Below are 15,366 nucleotides of genomic sequence, written 5' to 3'. Positions count from 1 at the left end.
TTAAAGTGTTTTTTTGATTGTATCTGCTTTAGTTTCTGAAAAAAAAAATATACTTGCTTTCCCACCTTTCTAAGCTAGTATAGTCCAGTTTTCAGGTTAGTGCTGAATTCAGGGCTGTGTTACAAGTTCCTGTGTTTGCCCATTCCTTACTTGGATAGAAGGAAGTTTCTCTGTTAACTTGTGAGAGAGGGGAGCTTTGAGCAGCCTATATGTCCCTGGAGGAGTGGTTTCAGCCCAGAAATTAGTAGTTTATTGGCCGTTTGTTGCTAATTTCTATCTCTTTCATTTCCCTGCTATAAAACCCGCATTTGTGAGGTTTTTGTGCTTGTATATAGCTCAGCAAGCTCCTGCCTGGTGCCCCACAGAGTTCTACAGCAGCAGACAGACAAAAGAGAGACTTTGGAGTGATTATGTATCATTTTTCTGCATTTTCTTGCTGCCTTTAGCTAATTCCACCTAAAACACCATTTTTTTACAGTTTCTGTGATTTAAAAAGCTTGTTTCAGCTACATATTGTACTTTTTTACTGCCAGCACTTTAACAAAGTTATTTTTGTGTTTAAATTACCTGTTTAACTGTTGTAGGTTACACACTCAAGTGTGATAGCCATTTCTGTGCATTTAAAGTGTTTTTTTTTGATTGTATCTACTTTATTTTCTGAAAAAAAAAACAAAAAAAATATATATACTTGTTTTCCTGCCTTTCTAAGCTAGTATAGTCCAGTTTTCAGGTTAGTGCTAAATTCAGGCCTGTGTTACAAGTTTCTGTGTTTGCCCATACCTTACTTGGATAGAAGGAAGTTTCTCTGTTCATCTGTGAGAGAGAGGAGCTTTGAGCAGCCTATCTGTCCCTGGAAGAGTGGTTTAAGCCCAGAAATTAGTAGTTTATTGGCCATTTTGGGCTAATTTTGATCTCTTTCATTTCCCTGCTATAAAACCTGCATTTGCGAGGTTTTTGTGCTTGTATACAGCTCAGCAAGCTCCTGCCTGGTGCCCCACAGAGTTCTACAGCAGCAGACAGACAAAAGAGAGACTTTGGAGTGATTATCATTTTCTGCATTTTCTTGCTGCCTTTAGCTAATTCTACCTAAAACACCATTTTTTTATAGTTTCTGTGATTCAAAAAGCTTGTTTCAGCTACATAGTGTACGTATTTTACTGCCTGCAGTTTAACAAAGTCATTTTTGAATTTAAATTACCTATTTAACTGTTGTAGGCTACGCACTCAAGTGTGATAGCCATTTCTGTGCATTTAAAGTGTTTTTTTGATTGTATCTGCTTTATTTTCTGAAAAAAAACAAAAAAAATACTTATTTTCTCTCCTTTCTAAGCTAGTATAGTCCAGTTTTTAGGTTAGTGCTGAATTTAGGGCTGTGTTACAAGTTTCTGTGTTTGCCCATACCTTACGTGGATAGAAGGAAGTTTCTCTGTTCACCTGTGAGAGAGGGGAGCTTTGAACAGCCTATATGTCCCTGGAGGAGTGGTTTCAGCCCAGAAATTAGTAGTTTATTGGCCATTTTGGGCTAATTTCTATCTCTTTCATTTCTCTGCTATAAAACCCACATTTGAGAGGTTTTTGTGCTTGTATACAGCTCAGCAAGCTCCTGCCTGGCGCCCCATAGAGTTCTACAGCAGCAGACAGACAAAAGGGAGACTTTGGAGTGATTATCATTTTCTGCATTTTCTTGTTGCCTTTAGCTAATTCCACCTAAAACAACATTTTTATAGTTTCTGTGATTTAAAAAGCTTGTTTCAGCTACATGTTGTACTTATTTTACTGCCAGCACTTTAACAAAGTTATTTTTGTGTTTAAATTATCTGTTTAACTGTTGTAGGTTACACACTCAAGTGTGATAGCCATTTATGTGCATTTAAAGTGTTTTTTTGATTGTATCTACTTTATTTTCTGAAAAAAACAAAAAATATATATACTTGTTTTCCTACTTTTCTAAGCTAGTATAGTCCAGTTTTCAGGTTAGTGCTAAATTCAGGCTGTGTTACAAGTTTCTGTGTTTGCCCATACCTTACTTGCATAGAATGATGTTTCTCTGTTCATCTGTGAGAGAGAGGGGCTTTGAGCAGCCTATCTGTCCCTGGAGGAGTGGTTTCAGCCCAGAAATTAGTAGTTTATTGGCCATTTTGGGCTAATTTTTATCTATTTCATTTCCCTGCTATAAAACCTGCATTTGCGAGGTTTTTGTGCTTGTATACAGCTCAGCAAGCTCCTGTCTGGTGCCCCATAGAGTTCTACAGCAGCAGACAGACAAAAGAGAGACTTTGGAGTGATTATCATTTTCTGCATTTTCTTGCTGCCTTTAGCTAATTCCACCTAAAACACCATTTTGTTATAGTTTCTGTGATTTAAAAAGCTTGTTTCAGCTACATATTGTACTTATTTTGCTGCCAGCACTTTAACAAAGTTATTTTTGTGTTTAAATTACCTGTTTAACTGTTGTAGGTTACACACTCAAGTGTGATAGCCATTTATGTGCATTTAAAGTGTTTTTTTGATTGTATCTACTTTAGTTTCTGAAAAAAACAAAAAATATATATACTTGTTTTCCTGCCTTTCTAAGCTAGTATAGTCCAGTTTTCAGGTTAGTGCTGAATTCAGGCTGTGTTCCAAGTTTCTGTGTTTGCCCATACCTTACTTGGATAGAAGGAAGTTTCTCTGTTCATCTGTGAGAGAGAGGAGCTTTGAGCAGCCTATCTGTCCCTGGAGGAGTGGTTTTAGCCCAGAAATTATTAGTTTATTGGCCATTTTGGGCTAATTTCTATCTCTTTCATTTCCCTGCTATAAAACCTGCATTTGCGAGGTTTTTGTGCTTGTATACAGCTCAGCACACTCCTGCCTGGTGCCCCACAGAGTTCTACAGCAGCAGACAGACAAAAGAGAGACTTTGGAGTGATTATCATTTTCTGCATTTTCTTGCTGCCTTTAGCTAATTCCACCCAAAACACCATTTTTTATAGTTTCTGTGATTCAAAAAGCTTGTTTCAGCTACATAGTGTACGTATTTTACTGCCTGCACTTTAACAAAGTCATTTTTGAATTTAAATTACCTATTTAACTGTTGTAGGCTACGCACGCAAGTGTGATAGCCATTTCTGTGCATTTAAAGTGTTTTTTTGATTGTATCTGCTTTATTTTCTGAAAAAAAAAAAAAAAAAAAAAATACTTATTTTCTCTCCTTTCTAAGCTAGTATAGTCAATTTTTCAGGTTAGTGCTGAATTTAGGGCTGTGTTACAAGTTTCTGTGTTTGCCCATACCTTACTTGGATAGAAGGAAGTTTCTCTGTTCACCTGTGAGAGAGGGGAGCTTTGAGCAGCCTATATGTCCCTGGAGGAGTGGTTTCAGCCCAGAAATTAGTAGTTTATTGGCCATTTTGGGCTAATTTCTATCTCTTTCATTTCCCTGCTATAAAACCCGCATTTGTGAGTTTTTTGTGCTTGTATACAGCTCAGCACACTCCTGCCTGGTGCCCCACAGAGTTCTACAGCAGCAGACAGACAAAAGAGAGACTTTGGAGTGATTACGTATAATTTTTCTGCATTTTCTTGCTGCCTTTAGCTAATTCCACCGAAAACACCATTTTTTATAGTTTCTGTGATTTAAAATGCTTGTTTCAGCTACATATTGTACTTATTTTACTGCCGGCACTTTAACAAAGTTATTTTTGTGTTTAAGTTACCTGTTTAACTGTTGTAGGTTACACACTCAAGTGTGATAGCCATTTCTGTGCATTTAAAGTGTTTTTTTAATTGTATCTGCTTTATTTTCTGAAAAAAAACAAAACAAACAAAAAAAATACTTATTTTCTCTCCTTTCTAAGCTAGTATAGTCCAGTTTTCAGGTTAGTGCTAAATTCAGGCTGTGTTACAAGTTTCTGTGTTTGCCCATACCTTACTTGGATAGAAGGAAGTTTCTCTGTTCACCTGTGAGAGAGGGGAGCTTTGAGCAGCCTATATGTCCCTGGAGGAGTGGTTTCAGCCCATAAATTAGTAGTTTATTGGCCATTTTGGGCTAATTTCTATCTATTTCATTTTGCTGCTATAAAACCCACATTAGCACGCTTTTGTGCCCGGGTAGCGCCGGTTAGCTAGGGTATAACTATTACCAGCTCCACAAAGTCTACTTTTCAATTTTTCTCTTGGAACTAGACAAACTTTCAACTTAACCACTCAAACCATTCACTTCTCAGCTCGGCACTTGGTCAAAATTCATAGCAAGCACTAATAAACCTTAGCACTAGACCCCCCTATACTGTAGAGAATGACAAGGCTCTCTATTCAACCTTACCAGCCAGTCAGTAAAACAGTTCACTGTACCTATCCAGGCATGTCCAAAGGACAGTTTCAGGTGTACTCTCTGGTCCAGTTGGTGAATCTTGGCATTTTGAGCCAATGTTACAACTAACTGCCTCATGTACACAGACAACCCTCTCTTCCTACCACCAAACACTAATACATGCGAGAGATGCAATTATACAGCCAAACTGGAGGCTAAGCTCTCCCAACCCAAGACTGGACCAGGCAGTCAAGAGGAGAAGGGAATCACTTGCATCACACCACCAGTCTCACATAGACCTATGAAACCAACACCAGCAAAAAACACACATAAATGCATGAAAACATACTCAGAGGCTCTAAATGAAAATCTGCAAAAGCAACAGAGACCTCCAAAAGCAGACATCCAAGCGACCTCCACCCCCCAACACAAACCATGAAACACATACTTCACAAAACCAGTGTGCCACACAATCACAGCCCTTAAGGCAAAATAACACACTAGTAATAAGTGACTCTATAGTCAGGCACACTGATGTCCCACTCACTAGGCTGAACAAGGAGAAGGTTACTTTTAGCTGCCTGTCGGGTGCCAGGATCCGCCATATAACACAAGCACTCAGGTCAGTCCAGAACAAGTACAAATATGACTCTGTTATTGTCCATGTTGGTGTGAATGACCTGAGCCGTAACTCCCTGGACTACATGAAAAGAGACATGGAGGAGCTTTCTTATCATGTAGCCCAGGCCGATATGCCCTGACCCTGAGTAGCATCCTGCCCTCACCAAGAATGATACCACGATATAAAGAAAAAATTATCAATTTCAACAATTGGCTAAGCTTCTAGTGTCATTCAAAGGGAATCTAGTGTCTGTCAGTCTGGGATGACATGCTTGACAAGCCATGCTGCTTCACTAGAGATGGCTTGCACCTGTCACCTTTAGGCTTTCGAATACTGGCCAAGGCTCTTGCCACCCCCATAGTGCCTTTTCAGGCAAGGCTCAAAAGACAAACCCACCACCGTAAATAGCACAAGTAACAAAAAACTGAGGGTACTGCTACTCAGTACCAGAAGTCTAAACCTCAAAGTGCATACATTCAAGGCACTTCTCAGTATGGAGAAAATACCTCTTGCTTCTCCGTAAATGCAATGTTACTGTCACAGAAGAAACGCTGTGCAAACACCTGTAAATTTTTCTTTTATTTTAAAAAATGTACTGGAATTTACTCCATCAAGTAAAACAAAGTTAAAATAGTTAAGCGCTTTCACCCACTATATGTGGGCTTCATCAGAACAGAAAGACCTTTTAAAAAGCGGATATACGATCACCTATATAGTATCAAAAAGAAGGATTGTAACAACACACTGTATAGACACACGGAAAAGTATGGAGAATTACACAAATTTAGATTTGCCATATTAGAACACATAAAACATAATCCAAAAGGAGGTAATAGGAAGGAAACCTTGGGGTTTAGAGAAGTATGGTGGCAATTGTATACAGACACATCAACTCCACCAGGTATGAATAATTATATATCAATTAAACCAATATTAACTAATAGATTATAGTGTGAAGCACAAGGGATGGAGTATTAGTTTTACACAGAATGTACAGAGTTAATATTATTGATACAGAATTTACAGTGTTAATGTTAATATTATCAGGTACAGTATATGTAAGAAAAGTAGTATTGATAGTAATAATGGTAATAAGTCATTTTATCAAGTAGGTTTGGTCACATGAATTGTCGATACGTTCATAGAATTGCACAGTTATTTAATGTTTACAAGTGTTTTTACACAAATAATTTTTACATATATTATTTTATATGTATATTTTTTATATTTTGTCAAACATTTTTGTACAACAAATACATTTTTATATAATCAAAATGCACGTATATATATTAGGATCTAAATAGAGAATTTATACTTTATAATTGTAAGTAAAAAATCTAGTATATAATTCCAAGTACATATATTTCTAGTATATTGTGTATTAATGAATTTTAAAAGTGTTACATAGTATAAATATACAAAGACATACATTTAGTGATATCACTTTAAGGGCGGACCATTTTTGAAATTTTTGCACCTAAAAAGTTATTTAAACATTTGTGACAGCTGGTAACTTTGTTCTGATGAAGCCCACATACAGTGGGTGAAAGCGCTTAACTATTTTAACTTTGTTTTACTTGATGGAGTAAATTCCAGTTCGTTTTTTGAAATAAAAGAAAAATTTACAGGTGTGTGCACAGCGTTTCCTCTGTGACAGTAACGTTGCATTTACGGAGAAGCAAGAGGTATTTTCTCCATACTGAGAAGTGCCTCGAATGCGTGCATTTTGAGGTTTAGACTTCTGGTACTGAGTAGCAGTACCCTCAGTTTTTTGTTACTTGTACTATTTACGGCAGTGGGTTTGTCTTTTGAGCCTTGCCTAAAAAGGCACTATGGGGGTGGCAAGAGCCTTGGCCAGTATTTGAAAGCCTAAAGGTGACAGGTGCAAGCCATCTCTAGTGCATTGCATTTACGGAGAAGCAAGAGGTATTTGTTGTGTTCAGCATTATATTTATTCAGTGGTCGTACCATGGAGGAGGTCGGTGTTCATTCTCCTGTTAGTTTTACCTCAGAGAAAGCCAAATTAAACAGCATACGGGCAGAAGTTACGGTGCTCAGAGGAAAAATGAGCAAACTGTTACAACTATTTACTGCTGCTGTTGATTCAGCAGATGGTAAAGGTATGGTGGGCGTTTCAGCCAGTTCAGCGAATGGAATTTCATTACCAGCTGAGAGTGTTCAAGGAAAAGGTAAATGCGCAGAGGGGGAGTAGAGTAACGCATGGACGGAGGTCACAGTGGTCTTTGCAGATCCACTCAAGGATGTACAGCGGGTTACATCAGCTAGTAGCGACGTATCGACTACTATGGACATACCGAATGGTCAAGGATCAGGTACCAATAAAGCCAGATGGATTAATGACATAGACATGCCAGGTTTGCATATTTCAAGTGAGCCACGAGATAGCAGTGAACTTAATTCTACAGGCTTCACATTTGACTTTTCACTATATGAATATGAGGATGAAGAAGAGATACAGCAAATAGGTACAAGACCTAAAAGAACAGTACCGGAGAAAACATATTCCAATGTGGTTGGAAAAGCCACCAATAAAGTTAAAGGTACTGTAACATCTATGTGTGAGGACATGAGCAGTAGGGTATGTCGACTGCATACTATGTTTGCCTGAGCCCTAGCTTGCATATCTCCCCAAAAAGCAGTGCATGTCTGTTCAACATTATTCCGCCTACCCCTGAGCTGAGTGTAGACACTGTGCATGTGGCTGTACACACATGTTTGACATGGCTGTCCCTATTTTGCAGTGGTGCCACAGACCAGCACAGGTTTACAGTACACCAGCCTGCTGTGTGGTGTATGACCTTGCCAATCACATGTAGTATGACATGTCTTCTGCTGACATGTTGAATGACATGCATACATGTGTAACACAATGGTGTCCTTTCCAATCTACAGTACGGTAATGGTGTCCCAATGCAGGTACATGTTATACTAACATGGGCCTTCAGCTAATGCAATGTTGTCTGTCCACCCTACAAATATGCAGGGACATACTGCACATTGAGCTGATGTGCATAGCCATTACAGGGCATCATGTGGCTTCACAATTGCTATACAGTGTGAGCTACTGACACGGTTCATAGCCATGACTATGTTCACATACAATACATATCTAATGTGGAATGTGACCCACATCACTGAGGTGCATACACAATAAACCCTAATGTGGAATGTGTGACACAGGTCACAGAAGGGTATAAGGATGACACCCCTGCACATCTGCAACCATATTACTGATACCTGCCAGCTATGCCCTCACATGGCTAACGTACAAGTTCTCTGTGTCCCACATGCCATCTGTCTACCTCACACATGAGGAGCAGGCATGACAGTGATGTCTGACACCAGCAAGGTGAATCTACTGTATCTGTGGCAGGATGTGGATGTATGTGTATGTTGTGCAACACATGTATGTATTTGGATACTGTATAGGTGCATGCTCCCATGTCATGACACACTCCAGATGTTCAAGACATGTTATGTGGTGGTTTCATGTTATGGCTGCACAAGCTGTGCACAGGCCTGTATGATGTTTAGTGTTTCACATCTGCAATATCACCATTACACAAAGGCCATAGCTGTATTGTGTTGAGCCAATGTACAACAGGGTATACACACATGTACATCACTTCTACTATGTGCTTTGCTTCATGTCTCTGGCCATCCTCCATGGCCATGTGTACACATGTGCAGTCCAATGGTTGTGATGGTTTCTTCTTTCACATGTCAATGTTATCCCATATGACATACACCCATAGATGTCATATGCTCCACTGAGGACAGAGTTATGCAGACAAAGGGTGGTATGTATGGGATGTGAGACTTGTTTTGCAGGATAGTTGAGAGTGTTGCAGTCAGCCCACTACATGTCATGGACATGTCTGATAGCACATGACAGTGTGTGACATTCATAGCCAGGGTATACTCCACAAGGGTGTATCCTGTGGTCCGGGCATACTCCAGCTCCAACATATTCAGTGTGTGTGCACACATATGCTCTCTATAAAGTACTGTTCATATTCCCAACATGTGTGATGCTGATATGTAGTACCTGTCCCTACAGTGGAACACACCTCCACCATTGTATTCACTGTTGTCCACACATCTGGCAATGACAGTTTGGAAGGTTTAGTGTAGGTGTTTCATATAGTCTACAATTGTTTCACATAGGTTAACAGTGTGGTGCATTGCAGGTCTGACCAGTGTCCATTACCAGGACCACCATACATTATGTGTACGTGTGTTATGGCAGATAGCATGCAATTAATATGTTCTGTGCAGTATCAAGCCTGGTAAATAATAACAATCTCACCTGACACAGGCTGCTGTTGCTGCAAAACACCAGAGGTACCTAAACTGGGGTGTCACAGCAGTAAGATTATCCACACTTGTGTGGTAGCTACAGGGTGCAATGTCTATGTTAGCACATAAGCCAGTACAATACACTATCCTATGGAGTATGCACATCTGTGCATACATAGAGTAGCAGACTATAGTATGTGGCATGTGTGCATACATACCTTGCATATGATGTTACATTACATATTGTACAGTAACACATGTAACTATGTGATATATGGTTGTGTTTTATCTGCAGTAGTGACTTACCAGGCAACTCCAGGCTTGGTGGTTGAGAGACACCCACCTCCACAGTACCAGCTAATGCTTGTGGATTGAGGTCAGCAGGTGTCCTCAGGTTGGCCAGTAGCTCCTCAGTACGTGTGAGTGGGGGCTGGGTGAGTGGCCCCCCACCTGTTGCACCTTGTTCCCTGGCGATTGCATTTGCACGCTGTTTCACCCATGTTATTTGGTCTGTGCAGTGTCGGCACACCTGCTGATAGGTGCGATTGTGACCACCAACATCATTTACCCTCCTGCAGAGTTCCTCCCACAGGGCATCCCACTGCTGTGCATCCTGTGGTACATAGCTGAAGAGTGCCGTGTAGTTGTCGAGGAGGTATGGGATGAGGGCCTCATCCTCCAAGCAGCTGTATGGTGGCAGTCGGGTACGGGGCATACCTGGAAGACATAACAATGGAGACAGGTCACAGTAACACACAGAGAAGTTCAGCAGTACAGCTGAACATACATGTGTATCACATTTATTAAGTTTACAAATATGTCTTTGTAGATCTACATGACACTAACACCACTGGCATGTATAAGTCACACATATTTGACACCTACTGGTAATGTGATGTTATCGCATATATGTGTGTGTCTTGTGATGACATTGCTCATACACCATGTGGCTGTTGTCTTGACATGGGCATGTCTGTTTGCCTGTAGTGGTGTCTTTACCTATCAGCACATGCCTGGATGTGTTCACATTAATGCAATTGACATTAATGCTGTGTATATGCCACATATATAGCCATACATAGCCGTTAGGGACATGACCTGTGACTCTGCAGACTTGCAAGCATGTATGTGTTTTGCCATATACATCTACATGGCACTGTACAGCTGTGTAGCATCCTGCACATATTGCCTGTGTTGCGTATGTGTAACACATGGGACAATAGCTAGCCTGATGGTATTTTCAGGGTTGGATATCAACTATGGCATGTATGGTCATAGTGATGTTGTAGGCTATATGCCCTGGGCCATTTATAAGCCTAGGCAGATAGGTTACCTAGCTGTAGGCAACAGACAGGTAATATTCAGTGGCCGGTTCAAGTAGTGCCACAGAACTGATACACATGGTTACTGATATGTTTGGCATGCGGTCATCACACCATGTCACAGAGAGGGGCGATGTGCAGCTCCGCTGGACAGGGATGCATAGTATAGCAAAACTATGTTAAGTGTATGGGACAGGGATCTGTCAGGCATGTTGTGATCCTTGTACTAGACAGGTGGATGTCCATGACGTATGTGTTTATTTGGGATCAGGATGTGTTAAGAGTAGCATGTACAACACCTGTGGGTTGGACATGGCTTTATTAAGGGTAGGCTGCATGCTACATAGTGCAGCTAGGGATTGCCAAGGGCAGTGTAGGCCATCTACACATGGGCAATAACCCTTAAAGGAAATATGTGATCTATTATGGGCCACATGGGTGTTGAGTATGGCTGATCAGTTATTTCTATATTCCTGGATGGCACCCTGTCATGATTAGGGGTGCCACATACGGCTACCTGTCTTTTGTGGTGATGTAACTATCAAAGGGAAGTATTGTCCAGCTGCATCTCATACACACAGTTGCCATTACGTAGATTGCTGCCTAGGTGGTAGTTAATGGGTACAGGCTTTGAAACATAGGGGATGACAATGCAATACTTAGCTGTCAAAATGTGGCCATACATCACACACCACACATCTGACACACTAAGGCCCTTCTGCATGTTGAAAGCAGCACATAATGAGTTGACTATTGCTCCTAGTTCATAGTCATTTGTAGACATCAATAGGCTGATGCCTTCTGTGTTAGTCTATGTGGTATAGATACCAAAGAGGGGGCGTACCAGGAATTACCCCTGTATTACTGTGGCTGGCACTGGTTTGATGTGCGTGTATTCATTGGAAACCATCTGTAGTGTGGGTTCTGCCAACAGTCCAGTTGACAAACACTCCTGTGACATAGGTATATACACCTAGGTCACTGAGTGTAGTTGGAACACAGTATGGGTGATGGTGTCGTACGACCTGGCAAGGTCATGATATGCAGTGTGAATCAACTCTATTGTCATCTACATCTGTACCGAGTACATCAATTACATTGACCATGGTTCTTGGCCGTACAGACCAGACTCAGCAGGGTAGTTGTGCACTATGTCCCATTATCAATGCTGTCTCCTCCTTTGTGGGGTGTGATAACTGTTGCTGTGCACCATTTGGTGTGTACGCAGCCTGACATGGAGCTATGATTGAACATGATGAGTATGTGGATAGCTGAATGTTCTTACATTTGTGTAGGATTCACGCTGGGATGGTGACAGGTCCCATGAAAGCTGTATGTATGGCATTAGAGTGTGCAGCTTATACCTGCATAGTTGTTAGTACAGGGGCCCTGTAATGTACATGGATGTATTACTAAGTGTACCTGTTGGGGGTGAGGGGAAAGTGGGAGTAAGTTTAGAATCTCCAAGACCCTATCTGGATGAACAGGTGCTATTTCTGTAGGCGCAGTACTTCCCATGCCATAGTGCTGTGCAGCACAGCAGGTCTTGTCGTTGCCATTATGATTAATGACACAGCCATAGAATGCTCTGTGCTTGGCCTCATAATATGTGGCTGATTGGTTTCACTGTAGCTTTGTGTGGCTTCATATGGTGTATCTGCATCTTACTGAGGCTGAACAGGGATCACCTACACTCATGTGTGTTCACTCTTGCAACAGTTATTACCTTCTGTGGTACAGTTTGAAGCATGGTACCACCAGTTTGCCTACTTGTTTGTGTTGGGTTGACTCCTGGTTCTGTTTTAATGGCACAATCACTGCACATATGTGACTGCTTAAGATTCATTTGTGTAGTGTTCAGCATTTGCACGTGCATTGCCCATCTGCATGGGTGCCATGGCACTCACCACTCTGCTCTTAGGGAACATAACATTGGCATTGGAGACTAACTATGTGTAGCATACTGTTAGCCCTGTTTGTGTGACTATTGTGATGCAGGTCAGTGGGGTCGATGGACTCCAATATGCATTGAGCGCAGGTGTTGGTACATGAGGACTCTTCACAGTTCATAATGGAATAGTTGAGAGTAGCCAATAGTATGGTTCTGTCTCAGAACTATTCTTCCCCATTACATCACATTATGGCAGTTGGGAAGTCCATGGGCTGGTGGGTGATCTGTCTCATGGTGCATTTTGAATTCCACTGTGGCACAAAGGTAGTTGCTCAGCATAATGCATTTAATGTTATGCAAGTGCAATTAGCGTGGGGGTGTACATATCCTTCAGGAATATGGACACACCTACGGCCCGTGTGTTCCAATGAAGGATAATGGGCAAAAGGTGAGGTATGTGTTATAACATGGTCATGCAGGTGTGCTCTCCGGAGCATTGAAACATGTCTCAGCCACTGCACAGATATATTCTCCATGTTAGGGATTGACATATGTGTGTCCGCATAGTGTTTCTGACATGTATCATTGTGTAGCGAGACCCGCAGTATATTGCTTGGCTGCCCCTGTAATGGCAGTGGACCCTCACCTGAACTGTGCATGATGAAAGCACTATAGGGGAAGCATGAGCCCTAGGCTGTATCCAGATTCCCAGGGGTGACAGGTGCAGGCCCTGTCTGGCAAAGCATCATGGTCTGTCAACCATATTATCCCAGGATGACAGATACTGGATACCCTGCGACATGCAACACTACACTACACATTTGTGGAATACAATCCTTTTGTCCATGTACTGCAGTATCATTCTGGCCAGTGGCAGAATGCTACCCAGACCTTGGGACATGCATACATGGCCGACAAGACCTGACTTCCTACATGTGTTTCCATGCTGTCCAGGCTACTGCATCACAGGTCCTGCACAACAATATGGAATATGCCAGAGCCATGTGTATATATCAATAGGTGGTCTGAGTGTATGCGTATGTGGCTAATCATGTCAGATAGGCAGCTGACAGCATGTATGCCCTCGTACAGGTCAGTGTGTAACATAGTGCTAGGGTTTGCACTCACAAATGAGTACTGTTGGGCATGTTTCCAGTCATGTGTTCAGAGGTGAGGCACAATTATGCAAACTATGTCATACAGTTTGTGTATATCAGTGTTTGTCTCTTCCTGCTTGGGGTGGTCACTTGTTTGGCCAGATACTTAGATGTGTCTGTGAATGTGTGCAATTTCCGGTAGTGTGTGTGGGTGTCCTTACTGTGTTCTGGTAAGGGTATGTGTTGGTTGTGTTGATGAGCTATATGTGTTAACCTACACCTCATGACTGTCCAGTCCAGTCATAGCTGTAGACTGGGCTGCCGTCCAGCTTACCCCTGTAGCTACATCCCAGTTAATGTGTGGGGCATGATGTTAGGTGGGTCTGGCAGTGTACATGGCATAGATATTACATTCCCCCAGGATGGCCACATACACAAAGCTCACATTAGGAGACACCAGTAGCTGACTAGTGGACATGCCTGTATGAGCAGTCAGTACTACATGTACCAAGTATTGGCTTTAGTTTACGTATTGCCTATGAAGATGTTATAGGCAGTGATGCTCACATGTAATTATTTGCGTTATGGACGTGATAACACTGGCTATTACGGAAACAGTGTAGCTATCCTCCTCTGAGGACCACATCACATCCTGTTAGTTGATTACAGATGATGCATGTGTCTACAGGTCTGTTTCCTTCTCTGGGTATATACTCACATATCCACCAGGACCATGAGCTCTGTTGGGCAGAGACACCCAATCCCCAAACAGAGTCATGTCTCAATAGGCTCTGATGCCACTATCAACATGATCAGAATATAATCAGATAATGTGAGCCATCACCTATGATGCGGCTATTACACATGGGCAGCTGTCTCCTACATCTTACACTCCTACTGCAGATGTTACACTGGAGTTAAAGATGATGTGCAACCTGTTTCATTACCAGTGCTGTGCACTACCTTACATGCAGTATGTGCAGGTGGCTGTTAGGTTGGGCTACACAATGGCCATCGGGATAGCTGGAGTGCATGGTTGCAAGGTTGTGTCTGTACTCTCAATATCCACTCTATGTAGGTGTGCACATAGCCATTTGGCCCAGCCCTGTAACAAGGGTCACTACACATTTGCATAGCATGTACACATGCACAGCTGTTATTGCTTGCAAACAATAGTAGAGAGGTGGATATTACATGTGTTATGTGCATGGATAGTTACCTGGCTCTTCCAATTATCTTTGCTATCATGCTGCTAACCTGTCAGATGTATACTAATGCTATGTATCCTGTCACTGAGTACTGTAATTGACAATAGATATAACTACTGTTTGCATAACATATCAGAACTGCTATGTAGAATAGAATACAAATCTGCCTAGACAACTGTACATTACACAGCTATTGGCACAATATCCCACAATGCATGCCGTATTTGCATGGTAAGCCCACCTTAACATGTTCATTTTACTTATACACCCATACATATGTCGACTGTTACAATATAACAGCATATACTATCCCCTGTTATAGCACATGCTTGTTGGACCACTCCTGACACTGACAGTGGCTGGAAGCAAAATGATGGGTTCCAAGCCCATAGCATCCCTTGTGGTGTATGTGGAGTGTGCCGTGTGACCTACAGCAGTACACACATAGAATACTACAAGCATTACTACTGCTCAACAATACATAGCTGCAAGTTAGCTATTTCCACTATATGCATTGATTACACTGTAATTCTTACAGTACAAATACTACATACACAAACATACTACATGTTATACATACCGTCTTAGTAATCGGAGGTGTTATTAACTAGTGTACTA

This window comes from Protopterus annectens, chromosome 1.part0 (genome assembly GCF_019279795.1).
Source record: "Protopterus annectens isolate FY-2018-M chromosome 1.part0, PAN1.0, whole genome shotgun sequence".
NCBI classification, from domain to species: domain Eukaryota; kingdom Metazoa; phylum Chordata; order Ceratodontiformes; family Protopteridae; genus Protopterus; species Protopterus annectens.
This window is presented reverse-complemented; position numbering follows the sequence as displayed.